The sequence below is a fragment of the Calonectris borealis genome, chromosome 11, assembly GCF_964195595.1.
Source record: "Calonectris borealis chromosome 11, bCalBor7.hap1.2, whole genome shotgun sequence".
In the NCBI taxonomy this organism is placed as follows: Eukaryota; Metazoa; Chordata; class Aves; order Procellariiformes; family Procellariidae; genus Calonectris; species Calonectris borealis.
Genome location: NC_134322.1, coordinates 9,624,686 through 9,645,538, shown reverse-complemented (window position 1 = coordinate 9,645,538; position 20,853 = coordinate 9,624,686). Strand labels below are relative to the sequence as shown.

At 43.7% G+C, this 20,853-nt stretch overlaps 1 protein-coding gene and 1 long non-coding RNA gene across 3 annotated transcripts in view; one reads left to right on the top strand and one right to left on the bottom strand.

The window, feature by feature from the left end:
* ZFAND6 (zinc finger AN1-type containing 6) overlaps positions 1-15,166 on the bottom strand; it is a 38,275-nt gene extending 23,109 nt beyond the window's left edge. The window contains exons 1-2 of one of the 2 annotated variants that reach the window (XM_075159925.1): positions 15,056-15,166; positions 12,048-12,140 (exon numbers count right to left, since the gene is read on the bottom strand). The gene's annotated coding sequence lies outside the window, so the exon portion shown is untranslated. Of the gene's footprint in view, positions 1-7,809; positions 7,884-12,047; positions 12,141-15,055 lie in introns of those variants that run through there. The other variant, XM_075159926.1, reaches the window with a different exon arrangement.
* A 564-nt stretch (positions 15,167-15,730) lies between these two features.
* LOC142086445 (uncharacterized) lies at positions 15,731-19,138 on the top strand. Its single transcript, XR_012675125.1, has 3 exons — positions 15,731-15,993; positions 16,303-16,391; positions 18,709-19,138. It is a non-coding gene; the product is annotated as an uncharacterized LOC142086445 (long non-coding RNA).
* The last annotated feature ends 1,715 nt before the right edge of the window (positions 19,139-20,853 follow it).

Genomic DNA, 20,853 nt, shown 5'->3' with positions numbered 1-20,853 from the left:
ACATATTTATATGCAACCAAGGCAATGGTTTCATGATACAAGTAATTTGGGGCTTTAGATACTTCTGCCACAGTGTTGCTGGGCCAGGAACTGATCTACCTTGAACACTTCATTATTCAAAAGCTTGGATTGGTTCTTGTATCTGGTTTATGGTGCAGCTCTACAGCTCTGTGCCAGAAGAGTCAAGGTTAATAGTGCTCTGCAGGAGGAAGGTGACACTACCTAGTTAGTATCAGAACTGAACTCTAAGGCATAGCCTCACTCACAGTGAGCCCAGGAAAAATGCACACATCACCAGGAGGTCAGAGCGAAAATTAAGTAAGAGTTGTCTTGTGTCAGCCTTATCTATTAATCTGACACCATCTTGGATAGTTAAGGGATAAGGAATGATGAGAAATTTGCAGTGTGAGACACTGTCCTTTCTGAAGGTTTCCAATACTACACCATTTGTTCAGATGCAGAGGTCATTACACTGCTTAGGAAAAGCTTAAAAACTATTGGAAGAAACTTGTTTGAGGACAACTGGCATTTTTCCCACTGCCATCATGGAACAGAAAATAGGGTTTTTTATACTTCTTTCCTAAGCCCGTACAGAACAGACTGCACATATTTCAGTTTCTCAACTGACAAGAAAGCCAGAGCTGACAGCTTTTGAGTAAAAGCCTGCACTGCAAACATTGTGCTTTGATCACCAGGGAATCCTTTTTACCTACTAATACTCCAGGTACAACTCTGTAAACTGCCTTTCAACCAAGTTTGCTATTCATTCTGTTTTCAGACAAGATTCAGCTATGTGAGCACGCATTTCCAGTACTACGTCTCCCCCACTTACTGCCCAGAACACTTAGATCAGCAAGTTAAGAGCACAATAGTCTAAAAATAGCATGGCTGGATGCCACTGTCTCCCCGTTTATTGCGATGGTACCTTTGTACAGAGTTCTTTCTACAATTCTACATAGAAAAATACAGCCATAAATGGCTTTAAGGGAGGGACTTGTATCCAGAAGGGCCAAGCTGTTAAGTAGTGCCATGGGATTCCCCCTTTTTCCTCAAGCCACATAAACAGAAATTTGCATTTTTAGAAGCATTTGGAACAATAACTCTTTAAGTACATCTGACTTCTCTTTTTATCCTCTTGCCATAGTGATTGTATTCTGACAGAGAACAGATCGACACATTACAGAGTAACAGCACTTTCTAGAGAAAAGAAAATTCATGATATAAAGGTGCAGTAGAGAAACATAGAAAATGCAAGCCAGATCTCTTTTCAGTTATTTTGCTTGGCATATTAAAGCCTGTAACACACTTCAGAATGGATGAAGAGGGAACAAAATCTTCTCACAAGATATTGAACCTCAACTGTCAGCAAGGTGTGGCTTTCTATCACAATGCTCGTTCCCTTCCATTCACAAACACTGGTCAACAGGGCTTCGATCAGGAAACAATGGGAAAAGAGCACAATATATTCCCTTTTATTATGGCATAAGCTCAGAAACAGGAGGGAGATCAGCAAGACCAATGCCCTTTCAGCTTGGCCTGAAGATGCGTTCACAGGCACTGCAGCTTCAGCTGCTGTATTACGCTAGGCTAATTCCACAAGTACTATGTCCTTGCTATGGCTTGAAGAACAAAAGCCCAATGCCCTAACACTGTCTCCCAGAAATCTCTTCTGTCTCACACTCCTTTTGTGAAGACAAAAAAACCCACACTACTGTTGAAGAATATTTGTATCCCTTACAATAAAAATCACTAATTTTAACCCATAACCCTGGGTTTCAAGAAAAGACCTTCCCATTTTAACAACTAACTTGATGCTGCTTAAGTCAACCCAGCGACACTGCAACATGCATTCTACACTCTATATGCCACTCCGTGTAAGTTCACCAGATAGAGCTATCAGGCCGTAAGTTTCAATAAATTCTTCACCTCGGGCCTTGACAGTCTGAGAAATTAAGGTGTCAGAGCTGCGGCAAGGACAGAGGTATTCCTCAACAAAGCAGACTGATATTTCAAGCATTCTGATTGTGCAGTGGGGGATTTGAGGTAGAAGATAGAAGGATAAGTAGGTAGCAACTAATCAGGGCTTTATTTATATACAGAATGACTAGGTATAAACTTAAGACCATGGGTCACAGCCACATTATGACTTTGCAGAATAACAAGCCAATTCTTGCAGTAAAAGAGACCATAGGTAACAGTCAAAAGTTTCACAGACGCCAAGCTAGAGAAAAGCAAATGCAGGAAGGCAACACAATCAACTAAGTGACCAGAGTGTGAAATTAGATTTTTTGTTGTTGTTTTCCAAAAAATTTTTTAAAGCCAGTCAATTACTCCACCGCTATGCATAGGAGTTTTAAATCGCAATCAAAGCACCAAGTCAAGTTTGACTAGACTTACTAGGAAGGCAAAAAATTCATGCATGGCTGCCAGGCCAGTCCACAACAAATCAAATGCTCCTTGATCTTAACACTAGTCTCAGCCCCTGCATGGTTTGTCACACTCAGCTGACAATTTGTTTGTTATGTAACTAATAATACACTTACCTTGCCCTATTGTTACTAATGCTGCCTTCTTCCTCTCCCAGGATACTTTTAACAAACCCCATGAAAATACACTTATATTCAAAACAATCCTATTGAGCAATTCTAAAGTCTCTTCCCTAAAAAATGTTCCAGGTAAGTCCTTCCATATTGCCACAATTTTTTTTCTTTTTTTTTTTTTGCAAGTTAGTAATCAAATGTTTTTTATATCCTAAAACACTAAAATAATTACTTTTCTAGTTACTTTTCACCAGGACAATAACATTTGTTTGATAATTAATCCTAATTAATACCTATAAAATGACTTTATTCAAGGCCTTAACACCAATATCCAACAGTACGTCATACTGGCATGATATTCGGATAGCATAATCCCAACATAAGAAGTCTGGTGAAGTTCACTTGGAAAACTCTCCTGCATCAGCAATAAAAGCTACCTTGTAAGCTTCTTACCTGATTCTGAAGGAGATAGGCAGGAAGAACAATCTCCAAACACTCAAAATACAGCCACTTCTTTTGCCCCTACCTTGATAACGGTGCAGACTCCAATGGAAGGTCATTCTGTTGCACAGAGAACATTCTGCTACATGGTAACATTACATTGCACTAAGGCCTTGATTCTATATAGGATTTTATAAAAACATCTTCAATTCATACAGGGGGTAGCAAAGGAACAATTTTATGCTGCTTTGCAGTCTCATATCTCCCCTACCACCCCATCCTCAAAAACAGCATGATCACCAACTTGTTAAGTGTTTTCTTCTGACAATCTAACTCAAAGATAGCCTTTTGTATAAAAAGGCATGAATATGTCCAGTTTAGGTACAGAAATTCTACATTTTTGCCTGCAGAATTGGTGCTTCTCTCTTGCCTCTTACCTCCAAATATAATTTAAAACCTTAAGTGAAAAATATCTGCCTTCCCCATGCAATATTCTGCTTTCATCAGCCCAATTATATTCAATGGCACACACATGAAAACTGTCTAGCCTCCTGCCTTGTTCAAGCTACTGGTGAAAACTTCAGCCCTTGTTTAAAAAAAAAAAACACATCCAATGCAAAACATTTAAACAAGCTGAAAGCACCTCACTTCTGTCCTCAAAAATACTGCTATTAAGCTCCCACTGCTATTTGATTATTAAGTTTGTATTTGTTTCCCTAATCCTTCACATAGATAAAAATGCATTAACATCATGAATCACAGGACACACCAGTGCAGTGTTGTCTTAAACCCTGGGCTAGTTAAACTGTTCAGGGGGTTGCCGGGGCCTGCCAATTCAACCACACTGTTTACAGTTTAGTTCTCCAGATACTGGATTATTACATTTCAGACTGACAGATACCTTATTCTGAAGGTTAGAGTCCTGTGACACAAATACCTCCTGACAGGGCAGAATGGCTAAACAGGGGCGGTCTTCAGCATGGAGACAGTTTCAGCTTCTGCAAGATTGCTGAACCATTAAGTTAAAGGAAGCTGTGTGTTTAATAAAACTGCTGCTTAAAAAGGAGCTATTTTTAGGAAATACTCAAACACGAGTGTTCATTTGTCTAAGTAATACTCAAAAGATTGTCTTAAGTTGATCTAAATGGAGCAGAAGATGGATCAAGTTAGGATTTAACTCAGTTTATCTCTTAATGCATAATTTAATAGGCAAAAAAGTTTCTTTTCAAATGAAAAAAAACTCAGTTTCTGTCAACAACTGGAGAACAAGCAAGAAAACACAACTTGATCGAGGAGAAACAATTTTTGCACTGTCAAAGCTTTGTTTTTGCTAATCTCTATTTAGCTCAAAAGCCCTATAAACACAGTTGGAAGAAGGGATCTGTTAAAAATATATCACCCCACCCCTTCAATTAAGGGCTGAGAAGCTTATGACACATCTGAGACATCCAACAAGAACAGGGAAGAAGGACTTAATGTTCCTGATATTTCTAAAGGTAAAAAAAAATAAGCAGGTTTAAAAATCCCAAACGTTTCATGCCTCTGTTAAATGGATTTTAAAGCAAGAACAGATCCAAGCTATTTTTATTCCTTTGTAGGTCATGTGTAATTAACTGCTTATTTTCACAAAACCTTATTACAGTGTAAACATCACCGGCCAGATCATCTGCCCCACCCAGACTGAGCTCCACACCACAGGAGGCCAACTATCTCTGTGAGGAGTCCTTGTATCTGCATGAGAGGGCTGTCCCTCCAGTACCAATCTTCCCTGCAACAGCACGGCTGTAACGATCGACAGCTCCTGAGCTCACCCCTTCACCGCGTCCTTCCTAGAAGCTGCAAGCGAACTAGTTAACAGGCCAAACCCCACTTCTAAAACTATGGGCAGATGTCCCTTTTTGGATAGCTGAAACTCTCTAAGATGACATTATTCCTCTCCCCAACTCCCTTCTGCCTTGGGCACGCAGCAATTAGCAGAAATGATCACTAAACCACTTGGGAAATAGGGGGAGGAAGAGGAGGGGAAAAGATCCAGTTGGGTTGGCTCGAGCCACTAATTTAAAACAATTTAAGCTAGCCTAGTTGACTTTGCCTCCAGTGCTCACACGACCCACTCTGCTGGCAGAGCGGCAGGAGGCCCCTGCACGTCGCAGAGGGCACTCAACAAGCAGGGATCCGAAGCCCATGTCGGACGTCTGCCCTCGCTAAGGCTCTGGGCACGTTTTACAGAGATCACCCCAAGAGAGGCGTGCAGCCTTCTCTAAGTACTGTTGAACGGAACCAGAGTGCAGGGTTACCATCCAGCACGTGGTGGGCCACCCACTTCATGACACTGGGAAGTGCCACCAGCAGTCGATGGACTGTAGAGCACAGATCCCCTCTGCCTCATAAACAGGGGAGATAAAGTTTGGTCCTGCATTTCGTACACAGGTTTACAATCACTTTTAAGAATCTCTTATTCACATCAGAGATGTATATTCCATCCTGGCACAAGAAGCAGACACATAAATCCCACAGCACACAACACATTCACAGTGTTTAAGATCTGCAGATGGAGCATGTGCAGGAGAAGGTTTTATGAACAAGAAGTGCTGGAACAACCAATCCTCGTGCGGGGACAACACGGGTCCTGCCAGCAACGGCTTTGAATGCAAGCAAGAAACATTTGCTGTAGCCTGAATACAGAAGTTGTACAGCTGTGCCAGCAAAGTGGTATGTTTATCCTTTAGGGCAGATTTGCTTTCTACAAACAGCCTGCATTAGAATTGTATACATGTGGTGCAAGAGTTGAGCATTTCACTTCTGTGTTGAATAAGTCAGGAAAATTGGTCCCAGATAATACATCTTTCCTAACTAAGTTGGGGGGCAGAGAGGACCCGAGAAGAATGGCTACTCAGTCATCAAACAATATGAACCAAGTTGCCTCATGCATACAGCCTTTTTCCTGTTCTAAGCAAAACCAGCTTTTGGTTAAACATAGTATTTAATAGCACATAAATACTTAAGTTTGCTTCCTTTTGTTTAAGCAGGTCTAATATACATACTCATAAGTTTATAGAAATTACAGCAAACTATACTATTCTCCTTGCCCTCACCTCGGACATCTAGTCTAGCCACGCAGTCTAGGCCTAGCGTCACTTTTAAGTTAAGAAACGAATCAAAATCCAGGTATTTAAACACTTAAATATCCTGGTCTTAAATATCTCCCCTGATACATGAGATTTGGCCCACCTCTCAGCTAAAAGACCATATATAGTCACTGCTCATTCTAAAGTAGTATTTCCAGGGTTAAAATACAATCTAGAACATTAAAAAACGCTAGAAACAGACAAAAACAGATAGCAAGAGTAAATTAGTAATTCAGACCTGTAAGCCACTGGAGCATGGCAAGATGCCAGCATGTCAAGACACTGACTTATATAAAAGTAATCCATTCCCAGCATTTTGGGAGAAAACAAAATGGCTCAATGTAAAACTGAAAGAATGAGGTATACTTTAATAATCACACTTGTTTACATTCAGTAAAGGTCTAAGCAATTGCTTTCCACTGTCATTTGGAAGATTGTTGCTCAATTTTCACATCCATTCTTCTGTCATCCTGACTGATCATAGAAAACCCACCCATCAAACTCCTTAGACTCAACAAGTATTAGGGCCATGAGTATTTCTTTCCAATTCCCGGGAGCAGCTGTACGTAGACACAAGTGTTTTTATAAAAAACAGGAAATATTTAGGGAAGTAAAAAAATATATTCACCATTCTGAAAGCATTGTTCTGTACATAGCCTCATCTAATATACTTGCCAAAGATACAGAAAGAATGACAATTAAAAGAAAGTCTTCATTCGCATTAGAAACTCCCTGCTTCCTGACTCTCCACTTCCTGCTCTCCTCCCTCTCACCCTATCCCATGCCACCCATGGCAAATCGTACTTTTCCTGTTCCTGAGGACCTTTCCGATGCAGAAAGTGTCACTAAAAATACCATATATGATAAACCTGGTGCAGAAACTGAAAATAATCTTCCCTCAAAGAAAACACCTGCTATCATCAGGCAATACAGGATTCAAAAGATATTCTAACCAATTCCAAAGAAAAAAAATCTCCCCCCCCCCCCTTTATTTTTTTGCTGGAAGGGTAGAAGCTGCAACACAGGGCAGCAACACTTAATCTTCCTGCCTGTGCTTGTAATCAGAGCTCTGACAGACCCAGATACTCTGCAAAACTGATTAAAAAAGAAGAGAAAAATTGCAATGTTTTACATAATCTTTACATATCTTTGTTCTAAATGCTAAAGACCTGCGAGACACTCATCTCATCAAGAACAAATATACAGACAACAGCACAGCAGTCTTCAGTCATACAACAAAAGACAATTTAAGACAAATGACTTGGAGCAAATGCTATCACTGAATAATCCCACAGCAGCTGTCATAATTAGTTAGCTCAAATCTCACCAGAATCAGAGAAGTTAGAGTTAAAATCGAGCTCTCTTCCTGTAACATTGTGTAACTCCAAAACAGCAGCATTATCCTCGCTATTTTAGAATTAACATTTCTCCATAAGATAAGGTGGAACGACTCGATCCTTCCACGCAAAAAAACCCGGTGCAAGCCAACAGATGACAAAAGAAACTCGGTCAAGTTTGAGCCTCTCAACACCTTATTTCCTGTCTAAAGAGCCCTTTTGTTCTGCTTCCCTGCATAAATGTTAATATTCTGCCATCATTAGAAAACGAAACAATGAAAAAAAGCCCCACGCACATGAACTTCACTGCCCCAGAGGGCGAAATAACGCCACACGACGCGATTAGAACCGGAAAATTCCTACCAACAAAATCTCCACAATTTTCTGTTTGCTTCACCCCAGATTAACTTCACTTGAAGCTGTACTTCGGCGCAACCTAGCCTGGACGCGGAGCCCCGCCTCGCCCGCCCCTATTGGTCGAGGCGAGGGAGCCCCGCCCTGCCAGCCAGGCTCCGCTCCCCCATTGGCGGAGCGGCGTATCCATTATTTAAAGAACTTTTCCTTGCTAGCAGGTTAGGCTGGGCAGGTTAGAACACCCTGGGCGAGCTGGTTCTTAAAGGGACAGGACCCCGCTCCCGGCTGTGACAAACTACAACCCCTGGCGACGCGTCGCCCCGAGCGAGCTCCAGCGAGTGCCCCTGCGAGCGGCAGCGGGCGGCCAGCCCCCCGGCGCCTCCCGCCGGGCCTCCAGGCAGCACCGGTCCCCCTGGGGCACCCACCCCTCCCCAGCACACCATGCTCAAGGCGGAGGGGCTGGGGGTGGAGAAGGGGAGAGCATCCGAGCGGGCTGGAAACCCTTCTGCCGCTGCAGGTACACACCTGCCGCTCGCCCCGCTCCGAGGGTAAAACTGGATGTGGGGTTCGAGCCCATCCCCTCTTGGAGAGGGACTGGAGTTACCCTGGGAAGCCGGGCACGCTGTGCAAAGTAGTAGCCCCGGCTGGAAATAGGTTGGGTTGCCCGTTCCAGAGACTCTTCTACCAATTTAAAGCGTGAGTCAGCAGAAGAGGAGCTCCGCAGGAAGTGACTGTCTCCATCTCGCAAGGTACCATGGCTTCTGCCAGAAACTTTTCGTGCTTATTCAGGCTTCACTTGACTGAACAAATTTGCAAGATACTGCTCACGTTCTGACAGTCAGCAGCGTTTCTCACAGCACAGCCTCCTCTTAACACTAGGCAAAAACCTATCATTTAGATTAAAAGTGTTTCTTTTTCCTCAGTGTAAACACTGATGCAGTTCCCTACCCATCTATCAAGTGGAAAGCCTGGAACATGCAAGAAGAGTAAAAACAGAACAAGGCTTAATAAATATTTCACAACTGCAGATATGACACCTTGTTTGAGAAAAACCTTGCCCCATTCCGAACAAGCAAGACTGGGAAGAGCCAGAACGCAGTCAGTGTTCCCTCCTGCACCCACAAAGTATCATCGTAGTTACACAAGACTTACCTGGTCAGCAAGACTGCCTTACGTAAAACACTTTCGTGTGCTTAGTGTAAAATAACTAAAAATATTAAGCCAGAGGAAGATACAGCACTTGTCAGCGTAAGCACATTTGGGTTGTTTTCGTACTGTGCAGAGGAAAAAAAAAAAAGAGGAAAAACTCCTCGTTTCTGATTCTTACCACCTTTCCTCTAGCCAGTGCTGGAGCAGCCTGCCTTCCTCTACTTCACCTACACCATGAAATAGGTATCCGTTTTAATTTTCCTAATGCAGATTAATCGAGTCCAAGACAGCTTAGCATACTGCTTTACTGCAAATACCACCCAACGGCAGGAAAATATTTACAGCTAAGTACTTCCTCAAGCTGTGATACATACACCAAAAAGAGCATAAAAAACACCTTCAGGAAGGACATTTAATTCCTCTAAAACAGTCAAATAACATTTTGTGTTACCTTTTATTGTAGAGCAATCTATCACACCACAAATCCAAATAGGACTGAAAAGCAGCAATTTGTACAATTGTAAGTTAATAAGTATGAAACACTACAAGAACAGAATTAACAGAATTTACATAACTTCCCCTACAGAACCAAAAATATAAGCTGAAAGAACCAGACCTTTATCCTTGCACCTGAATTCAGTGCCCTGCAAGAGTCAGTACTGCTAGAAGTTAATCAGGTCCCCTGAGGATAACTGCAAGGCCATACTTACGCGACACTTTTTTGACCAAACGTTATCTAAGCAATCAAAACCAAGAACATAGTTCATGCAAATAAAACATACCAGTAAAGCGTCCTCTAAGTATCTCAGTAACCAATCTTGGAAAGCTTCAATTTAAAGCACATTAACTTTAGGCCCATAAAAACAACAGCAGACGTCACAAATCTTACCAACCAAACTGCCTAGTGCTAGAAGAGGACATGACAACCCCAAAGTCACTGTTATTGTTTGGGTACTTTCAAAAGGGGAAGGGAAAAACAAACCCACCCACATTATCCCAAAACTCTCCAGCTCTATATGCTACCACCAAAGTCTAGCCACCTCACAATTGCAACAGTGACAAAAAATAATTTTTATCATCAAACATCCCACACTTCAGCTTATGCTCCAGGCAACTAGCAGCTCCTTATCACTACAAGGGCGAAGTTTCATCCCTTTTTCTCCCCACCTTTCCCCTCCCAGTCATGCAGTCTGGCCCACCCCCTCAGCCCAGCTCTGGTGCTTATCAGACCCTTCCATCTGCCTCCAAGTCACTGATCTGGCAGAAGTTTGGCCAGCTTCTGATAAGCCAGAGCATGGCTTAGCCACAGCATACGGGGAATGGCAAAGCAGATTCTCCTCCATTCAGCACTGTGACCTCCTAGATTTGCTTACCTTACCTCATTCAAAAACCAAAAAAACCCCACACAACACGAAACTATCATACTAAGAATGCCCCAAGAGTAATTTGCTATCCCCACAGAAGTAAAAGATTCCCAAAAAGTCTGTGAAGTGGGGTATCAAAACTGGGTTCACAGCTGACCCTACCTCACTGGACGAGAAAACATGAGTAAACACATCTGTACCTAGATGTTGGGAATCCAGACATAAAAAAATTGATATTCAAGTTATTATCCCATGCTGAAGGAGACCTAAGGAAACTAGACATTAAAAAGCCTAACTTACAAGCTTGGTTTCTGCACCTATTTTCCCTCTAAACACATACACATTTTAAAGAAAATGCAGAGGCACCATTTTAAGGTCCAGGCTCAAGTTATGCCTTTGGTACTCTTACAATATCTGCAGCAATGCAGAAAAAAACAAAATAGCAGATTGCAGCTGCAAATACATTAAACAGGGAAGCTTTGACAGCAGTGTAAAAAAGATTCAGTTTGCTGCCCCTGAACTTTGCACGGAGGACAGTAACAAGAGAAAGCACCTGACTCTCATTTGACTATTGTAATAATGGAAGAGCTAAAAGGCCATTTGTTCTGTAATCTTACACATACAGAAGACAGCAAGTTTGGAGGACTTGACAGCTCAAGAGATCAAGAACAGAGCCTTTCATCTTTAAGTCACCAGTTCAAACAGAGACCAGAATAGTAGCGATCAAAAGCTACATGTGATGGCTGTTCAGAGATTAGATGAAGACGACGGTTACTCGCTGACCAGTTCCCAACAGATCAGTGTGAATCACAAGAGCTTTCTTCAGAATTTTGCACCTGTTTGTCCACAGTTTTGAATACATTATACCTCCTGGATTCTGTACACGTTAATAAGTAGCAAAGCAACTGAACTGCTGCGTACACATACTGAACTTGCATTGTAGAAAAGGACTTTACCCTTTGGATGTCAATCGTGTCAGCACTACAGCATGTGCTGAATTTTTTATTTTTTTTTTTAAACAATTATAGCTCTAACTTTTAGATTATTAGAGACAGCTTTAAAAGTAATATTTAGCTTCCCACTCCTTTCTCACCCTCAGATGCTGCAATCCTGTTTATAAACAACAGTTCTCATAACCTTGCTGTATAAGATATTTTTGCAAATATATCAATTTTAAAAGTACATTACTATAGAGATTTCAGAACTTTGGCATTTGAGAAATGATTTTGAGACATCAGTAATCATTTTTTAATCAAACCTAAACAACAAACTTCTTAAGGGCCATGTCTACATAAGGATAGGGAGGGAAAAAATTCCCTGTGTGATGAAAGAAACATTCCTTTTCATATTTTTATACATTCTTCAATACATCCATGTACAGTCTCATGAAAGTCAATTAGCAATAGCTCCTTTCCAACCTGACTTTAGTTTTAAAAGTCTGCAAAAGTACCTGGAATTTCCAGGCAGGTTAGGAAAGATGAAAACAAGTTCAGAGTGTATGTTGACTGAAGGTTCATTGTCCTGCTACGAACACCACTACCAAAAACAATCTTCTACACAACCCCAGCAACACATAGTTGCACAGTTCTTAGTAGCATATTACTTCCTGAGAATGAAGTTGCTGATGAAAAGCCAAGGTCCTAGAAACTTCAATATCTTTAGGAGTAACTAAGGAGGCCCTCGCATACAAAGAATTCAGCTTGCTATTCCAGGAGTCTAGAGAGTGCAACATACCAGACTGATGAGATTTCAGTAATCTTGAAGAACTTTGAGATTTCTCTTGCTGCTTTCAATCCAAGATGTACTGCTGCACTGCAATAATCAAATCTGGAAACAACAAAAAGGTGCATGTGGTAAATACTGGGTCTTCACCAGAGAGGACTGGTTAGTTGTCTGGACAGCAGTACAGATGCACCAGACAGAAACACCTTCCCCTGGAAGTTTTAGCAGCTATCTCAAACCACTCAAAGCTTATCTGTCCTGAGAACTTATTAAAGTTCATCCACATGTTAAATTCCAACTGCTTCCTTCTATGTAGGGACTAAGCCATTAAGAATAGCTTCCCCCCTCCTCCCCCCCCGGCCCTGTTATCTCCTGGCCTAAAAAGCTGCACATCCGTAACAGGTCTCGCTCACTCTTTTTGGGATTTCTGTTTTGTTTGGGTTTTTTTCTGTTTTTTTTTGTTTGGTTTGTTTGCTTTTGGGGGAGTTGTTTGTTTGTTTTTAAATCAGGACATAGAATTATATCTTGTACAGCTGTACCATCGAGGCCTCCAGTGATAGATGGCCACATCACTCGCTCCAGTCCTTGAGAAAGGATCTAGACATTTTAAAAGACTTTTCCTTCACATCAGATATCTCTTGGGTGAAAAAAAATAAGTGTACTACAGCCTCCATTGAATTCAGCATGCTCCAAGTACATTTATATGTAATCCATAATACTCTTTGTAGGTTAAATCAAGTATCTTGAATGCAAGTCATAGCCCATTCAGTATTTAAAAATAAAAAAAAATAGCTGCACAGCTATTAGCTGCCAAGAAAATGGAGCCAGAAGTTTGTATACTTATAATTCTCTCAGAAATCAGACTGATTAATATAGCTGTTACAAAAGGACACACTTTCACAGAAACAGGGATTACCTTTATCTGTAACCATGGCAACTTTTCAGTAGTTTGTGTTAATGCTACTCTCCTTCCAACAACTTGCCACTATCTCTTTCAACCTATTTGTATAAGGTTTTGAGTGTGCCATCTGAGACCATAAAGTAACAAGACATTGAAATGTAAACTTATGTTCTGAGATCACACTCTTAAAAGTATATTATGTAACACAGTGTTGTTCATTTTTGCCATAAATTCATGATTAGTCGAGAAGTAAATTTATTTTAATCCATTATTATTTTAACATGATTCATAGTTTTGTAAGACAAAAAATATTTTAAGAGGTATCCCATGAAATACACACGGGAGATAGAAAAAATTCTTCACTACTGAAGAAACTATCTGGAAAGCGGTAAACCCAAGGAATTATGCCACTGATATGTCATAGACTTTGATATTCAGTATCATAAGGAACAAAAATTCTCCCAAAACACACTGTTATTTTGGCCTGAACAAATATATGACAGATCAGAAGAGAGCCAGTCCCCTTGCTCTAGATTAGAGGATAATTAATATAAAGAACAGGTGTAGGTACCTCAGCACTAGATAAACAAATCAGGCAGAATTCAAAGAGCAAAGCTATAAAAGTTAGAGGAGAGATAGGAGACTAAGGAAGGAAATGACATATTTGTTTCCTCAATTGTTGAGTTATCATCATCCACAGTTGAGAAGAGGATTAGCACTCTGTGAAAGAAATTATTTAAGATGACATCAGACAAACAAAGTCATTTGCTTGGAAGCAGGAGGAGGAAGAGAATAGCTGCTTCTTTTCCCCCCCCCCCGAAGTTCATAGGGCAGCTTACCAAGCTGCACCCTTTTCTCTTCAGCGTACACAGACAGTTTGGCACAGTTGAGATGCGAGCATAGATCCTTAGAAGAATGAAAGAAACTCAGTACACTCTTTACTCCCCGTAACTCTTATGCAATGACATCTATTATAGGACAAGCCTGGACAAACATCCAGGGAATGGACTTCAGAACACAACGGTGCACTTTAAGTCAGTTCATGCAGGGGGAGAAGTAACTACCGTCGGTTTTGCCGAATGCCTCCACATTACATCAGCAGATTTGGTGGAAGCTTCTGTATTTTGTCGTTGTTGCCGTTTTTATTGGCAGTAAGACAATTAGTGCTTTTTATTTTTTAAGATTCCCCCATCCTAACATCCTGTGGAAACAAGAGTGGATGTTCACACCCCTTATCTATCACTCCAGGCTTTTTGCAGAGCCTAGGAGGTAAGTTTGGTTAAATTCCGCAGGGTTCCTCGGTGAACACAGAAACAACAACAAAAAGAACTTTTCCTACAATAAAACGCAAAAGGATGACAGACTGTGTAGGCTTAAACCCTTGGTTTAACTGGAAGGGTGCCACAACACAAACTGCATGTTGCTTCCTGAACACTCCTGTCCCCACACCAGCCAAAACCGCTGCACTGAACTCAGCCGAGGAGCTGATCCGCACGCTGCAGCCGCCAACAGCCCCGGCCCGGGGAAAGGCCCCGACACAGAGGCGACGGGGAAGCCCTCCCCCTTACCGGGCACCGCCGCTGGTTCAAGTCCAATCCCCCACAGCAGCTGGGAGACCCGCCGGCCGGGGAGGCCGACCCCGCCGCACCGCCCAGCTCTGCCCCCAGCCTCTCCCAGCCAAACTAAAATAACTCCGGGGCCGGGGAAGGAGGGGAGCGACGGCGGGGGCCGGGCGCCCGCCCGGCGCAGGGCTGGCGGCGCGCCGCGGGCCGGCAGGCTGCCTCTCCCCTTCCACCCAAGGACACGAGTACAAACACCTCTGCCCCGGGATGGCTCCTGCGCACGCAGCGAGGAGCTGCCCGGCAGGGGGGTGGGGGGAAGGAGGAAGGAACGACCAAAAAAGGCAGAAAAAGAGCCCCGGGGCCCTGGGCCCGGCCCCGCCGCCGCCCCGGGCCCGCCGGGTGCGGGGTCTGGAGGGGGGGGAACCGTCCCCTCAGCGCCCCCGCCGCTCCCCAGGGGCGAGCGGGCGGCCGCCGCCCCACCTGCCCCGCCGCGGAGAGGGGCCGCCGGCCCCCAGCCCGCCCTCCGCCGGTCCCCGGCCCAGCCGCGCTCCCCTTACCTGCCTCCGGGCCCGCCGCGTCCCGCCGCCGCCCGCCCGGCCCCGCCTGGCCCCGCTCGCTCCTCACCAAACTTTTTTTTCCCTTTCTCCGTGTTTCGTTGCCCTCAGAGTGACGCGGGCGGGCGCTGATTGGCGGAGCCGAGGAAGGGAGGCCGCGAGGAGGAGGAGGCGGTGCTCCGGCCCGCGACTAATTATTACAAGGAGACGGCGGCGACGTGAACCGCAGAATGCTATTTAAAGAGGCAGCGGCCCGGCCCGTGTTTCCCTCCCTCGCGAGTGACCTGAGGCGAACGTAGGGGTGGGAGTGGGGCAGCGGCGGGGGGGGGGCGAGCGTGCAGCTGCCGCCGACACCGGGCAGGTTGAGCGGGCGAGCCCTGAGGCGGGCGGGGGGCCCGGCCGGCGCTGCGGGCTGTTCCCCTCAGGTGGGGGGACGGGGCCTGCGGCGGCCGTTGGGGGGCAGCCCGTGAGGAGATCGCCCCCTCACACCTGCGCGGTCGCTCGGCACGTCGTCGTCCACCCTCCTCCCCCCTCCAAATAAACTAATTTTGCTGTAAAAATCCTGTGTAGCTGCCTACTGCCACCCCCTCTGCCCAGGGGGTGTCTTAAATCCGTGACGGAAAAGGTTTGCTGTCAGAGCGGGTTTCGCTTGGCCGCGCGCAGGGCGGCTCTGTGGAGGTCTGGTCATCACCCGCGGCCCCTTGCCGGTCACCTGCTTCACATCCCCCGTAAAAAGCCAGCCGCGGATCTCGAATCTCTTGTTATCTACAATACGTCACATGACTGGCTTCTGTTTTCTTTTCTTTCTTCATTGTGGGGCTCTGAGGCCATACACCACAGCTCGTTTTTATACAGAACGTTTTCACGTCGCACCCGCTATACACAGGCTCGCCTAACGTCACAGCCAGCTGTAAACTATACCACGAAGGAAGGTTTTAAAGGTGAGATTTAAGGACGATGAGTGACAAGCGGCTCAAAGCAGATAGGAAGGGGGGGGACAGGATTCCAGGGAGATGAAACAAGCCAAATAAAAGAGGAATTTTATCTGTGGATAGCAGAGAGGAGCAGGCCAAGGCTGGGGGAGCTGCCAGGAGGTGAGCTGAGTTTGTAGAGAGTTTTGGAGGAGGGAAAAAAAGTGAGCAGTTGGGAAGCTCAAGGGAAGCCAGAGAAGCTGAGGATAGGTAAAACATGTTTCCATTTCCTAGGGGAACAGTGAACAGATTTTAAAATTTTTGGTCTTTTTTGAGCAGAGGAACTCAAGACTGTCCTAAGGAAGGCATTGCAAGAGGACACGTAAAGATTTCAGCAATGATAAAGTCCAAGCAGAGATCTTCCATTGGTAAGACCTCACTATCACCAACGTTGTGAGCCAAGCAGGTAGATCCATAAACCTGGCAAAAGCACTTAATGGGAAGAACACCCCTAATTTTTTTTTGTTTTGAATATCTGAGCTTGGATCAACACCAGAAAATGCTGGTGCAACCAGCATGGAAGGGCTAACATAGCTTTACAGCTATTTTGGTAGAGATTATTCACTCTTCGCTGTCTTCACTGATGCAATAAGTCTTCCAAATGCCAGGTTGCATGAACAGAAGATGACCTGCATTGCATGTGGGTATCACAGCATTCCCCACATTATTTGGAGCGCTTTCATGGTCTTGGCAGTAATCATAAGGAGCTGTGGGGAGTGATGATCACATTCCTCCAAGCCTCTCCACAATCATCTTTTTTAATATGATTTTTTTTAAACCTTGAATTCCCTTTGGTGCATCTTGGACTGCTTTCTTTGTGCCACATTTCATCTTATCATTAGAAATATAGTTGCAGAATAGTAGGGTGGAACATTCACGCTGTCTGTTTAGAAAAAGGCCGACTGATTGTTTTGCAGTTGTGAGCAACCAGCACAACAGCTGGCAGTACAGCAGCGGGAATAAAAAGGGAAATGCAAACAGTGAACAAGACAGACACCTCCTGCCAGGAGTTATTGACCAGCAACACATGGTGGAACAAATGTTAAGTTATGGCATCAAATGTCAAGGGAGTGCAGCACAATGTTCAGATGTGATCTTGCTCAAGTTGCATATGAAGCTTGTCAGTTTTCTGATGTGCCAAAATGGGAAAACTCAGTTACAACAATGCTGGAGTAAGTAGATTTCTTGAAGCATTCAGAAGCAGTATGTTTGGTACGGTCAGAAACTGCCACAATTCAAAAGAGGCAAACAACTGGGAAATGGGGAACACAAAGTTCTATGTCATCTGCAGAAAAAGAGCCAGTAGTCAAACTGTCTCTGAGGGAGAAAATTCATAAACAAGATGGCCAGGCTTATTCTTGGGGTAGAATAAAGGATGCAGTTAAAAATTAAATGTACATCTTGATCCACTGTGAATGGAAGACATAATATTGAAGAAGTAGCATTCAATTTTCCTGTTTGAGTACCTCAAGACTGATAAGCTAAAAAACCTTGCTGAACTCAAGTAGGATAAAGAAAGAGGAAAGTGTATAATCAGAGAAATGGCTAAGCTGTTAACCACCCAGAGAAGGGCATCCTTGACTCTGAGAAAGGGTCAGAAATCAGCTAAAGAAGATGGGAAGTCAAAAGTGACCCTGAGCCAGCAGATGAAAACAGAAGCCTGTTGTCTGTAGACCACTGCAGAGAAGGAATTAGAAGCTATTCGTCCACCTTAAGTTGATAGGAATAGTTTTGATTTTTATGAGTACACAAATGTTCAGCAGGACATAGGACCACCAGAAGCATGTGGAGCCTGATATGCAATGGGATGTTCATCTTCATGGAACAACTTCATTCTACCAGGCATGATTTTGCTGTGACAAAGCAGTCCAAAGAAGCTCCAGATCATTAAGTAGGGGATCCCAGTACAAGCTGAAACACCCAGGAGGGAGGTGAAAGGTTTCCCAGCTATGCCAGTGATTTGATGATATATGGCAAAATCGAACAACCGGTGAACATTACTTCCTCATTTATAACGTCTCAACTGAAACAGTGTTTATTCTCCTTGACCTGCATTATTTAGATCTGCCTGTCATATTTTAAAGCTCCCATCACCTCAGCACAACTTATTTTCATGTTTTTAAGGGCCATCTATTCATATACCTCTTTAGAAAATGTTGGCACAAATTTTCTGAAAGTAGTTTCTTCTAATTTTTACTCCCTTCTCCTAAATCCATTTAATCTATCTGCTAACACAGAGGACCTTTTTCTTTGGTTTCTCTTATGTTTGCTTCTGCTATAGTAGCTTGTTATTTCTTTTGCTAAAGCTTTAGAAATCACTTGAGGAATCTTAGTAATGTATTCATTTTGAGGTAGATTTATCTTCAGAGCTGGTAAATAGAAAGTCTTTTCACTTCAGTGGGCTTTGGATCAGGTGTTTAGTGCTAACATCATTTCAGTTCTTCTAATCTAGTTGTTTGGGGCCCAGCATGCAGCCCCTGAGACTGCTGAGATTTTCACCATAGGCTTTAATGAGAGCAGAATCAGCCCCTACTTCCTGAGAGACAGCCTATAAAAATCCAAAGGAAATAAGCACAAGTCTTTCTTGAACAACTGAGTCTTAAATTTGATTTGATTTGATTCAGAATCTCACCGGATTTTTTTCCACAGCCACTTTGACCTCTGTTGTACGCCTTATCCCAACAGGATGAGCTGGAGTTTCAGTTACCCAGGCCTACTGGAAATTGTGCCCAGCAGTCATTTGGCAGTAGCCTTTCAAGAGCAGCAATGCCAGCTCTCTATCGCAATGCCCACGTTCAGAGATCTGTAGAATTAGAGTCCATTCTGCTTGTATTTGCAAGCCCAGAACGCCACTGACTTCAAGGGGGTTGTAGGATTTTAGCCAAGAGCAGAAATTGGCCCAGGATCTTTTCAGATTCCCTCATGCTTCTGTTTATATGATGTTATCATCAAGAACTAACAGCATGCTTCATGATGCATTTTACTTTTAAATTACATAAAGGATATTTACTGTGCTGATGCTACATAGTTTGCAAGAAAGATGCACATATGGAAATTAAAAAACACTGATTACCATTAGGATTTCCAGCTTTCAGCATTCATTTTCCAAAAAAACCCAGGGACTATTTCTCATCAAAAAATGCAGAAATGAAAATCCCATTTCTTGGCATTTATGTATGGCATTCTGGAGTCTTACTCATCAAGTCTGTTGTGAAAATGGTCAGAATAAAAAAGCCTCGTAATGTACAAAAAGTTCAACACTCTGCTTGTATTTTCTGTATACTGGTTTCCCTGTCAGAGACATGAGTCCATCCTTAAAAAATAATTAACGTCTTTCTGCCTCTCAAGGGGTGGGAGAAGAGAAGATGTGGGGAAAGTTGAGTGATCACCAAGGACAACAGGTAAAAACACAGATAAAGATTGAGAATGAATGGATCAAAACTGTAAAAACAGGTAAGCGGGATGCCAGGCAGAGCATGTCGGACAATGCCCACTGCTCCCTGAAAGCATCCCAGTGGCCACTGGAGCCAGATCAGTGCTGCCCTACCCAGAGTGATGGCACCCGCTTCAGAGTCAGCAGCTCAGTGATACTCTTGGAGCTGCAGAAGGGACCTGAGAGCAAATTAGCTGCTCAGTGTCTTTCTTGAGCAGGGAGCAGCGTAGGATGGAGGTCCTCCACAGAGCAGAGCTCCAGTCTGGTTCTAGTCGGAGCTACTGGGCTGCTCAGCATCTTTCAAAATGAGGCAGATTGTTTTGCCACACGGTCACAAATGTGGGAGCTTCCTTCTAGATAGCCTTGTTTAGAAATCTGGGCTGGGGCCTGTTAAAGCCTTAACGACTCCCTACTTAAGCTTTTAATATCTATGTTAAATAGTTCATTGAGCATGGCCTGGTATTCAGGAGAACAGTGTGCCATTGTCGGCCGATGAGTAACTTTAGGCAAAGAAATTATTTTGTACCTCTCTGCTTTTCCTTCTCCTGCATCTGCTTTGTCTATGTAGATAGTAAAGTCTTTCAGGGAAGGAGTGGCTCACGCTAGGCATGTCTAGTCATCAACACAACTCCAGTCTCACCGAGAGCCTCTCTGTGCTCCTCAATCCTACCCATAACAGTAGCATCTTAACACGTCGGCCTCCGTATATGCTTGCCTTTCACCCTATTGTAGAAACAGGGTTTTAGTATTAATTACTACTTAAAACTGAAATCTGGAGTCCTAAATTCTGTAACATTGAAGTATCCCTATACTATGCTTGCATAAACCCTTGCACAAATAGGTCACTGTACAGAAAGCCCAGAGGCTACCAACTGCTCTGGCGACCAAGTGCTAAATTGTGAGTATAAAGGGACCAGAGATGCTCCACCAGGACAGCAGCATTCCTTCGGCCACTGAAAAGTCCCCATGCGCACAAAAAAGCTGGCCCTGTCTGATTCTGCTCTAGTCCTTGCAGTTTAACGGAAACAAAGATCCTGTCGTCAGGGCAGCACTGCTGGGTGATCCCTTAATAGCAGCACTCCTTCCGAGGCCTTTAAAAGCCAGCAGAATTTAGTGCATCCCTGAGGGTGCTCTGGGCCAATTTTTGCTTTTGCAACTTTCTCCATGCCTCCACTGCATGTAGCAGGGCCCTTAGCTCATACTGTGTCGCTGGATTCTTGGATTTAGAGGGCTGCCCTGTGTAAATAATCTTGGTGCCTGGGCACATCCTGGTGTCTAGAAAGCAAACGGTATGCTCGAAGCGTCTGTCAAGGATCTAGATACAAATGTTCCAAATGACAAAAATGTCTGTTCATCCATCTACCTGCCTGCTTAGGAATGCCGAGAGCACCGGACTA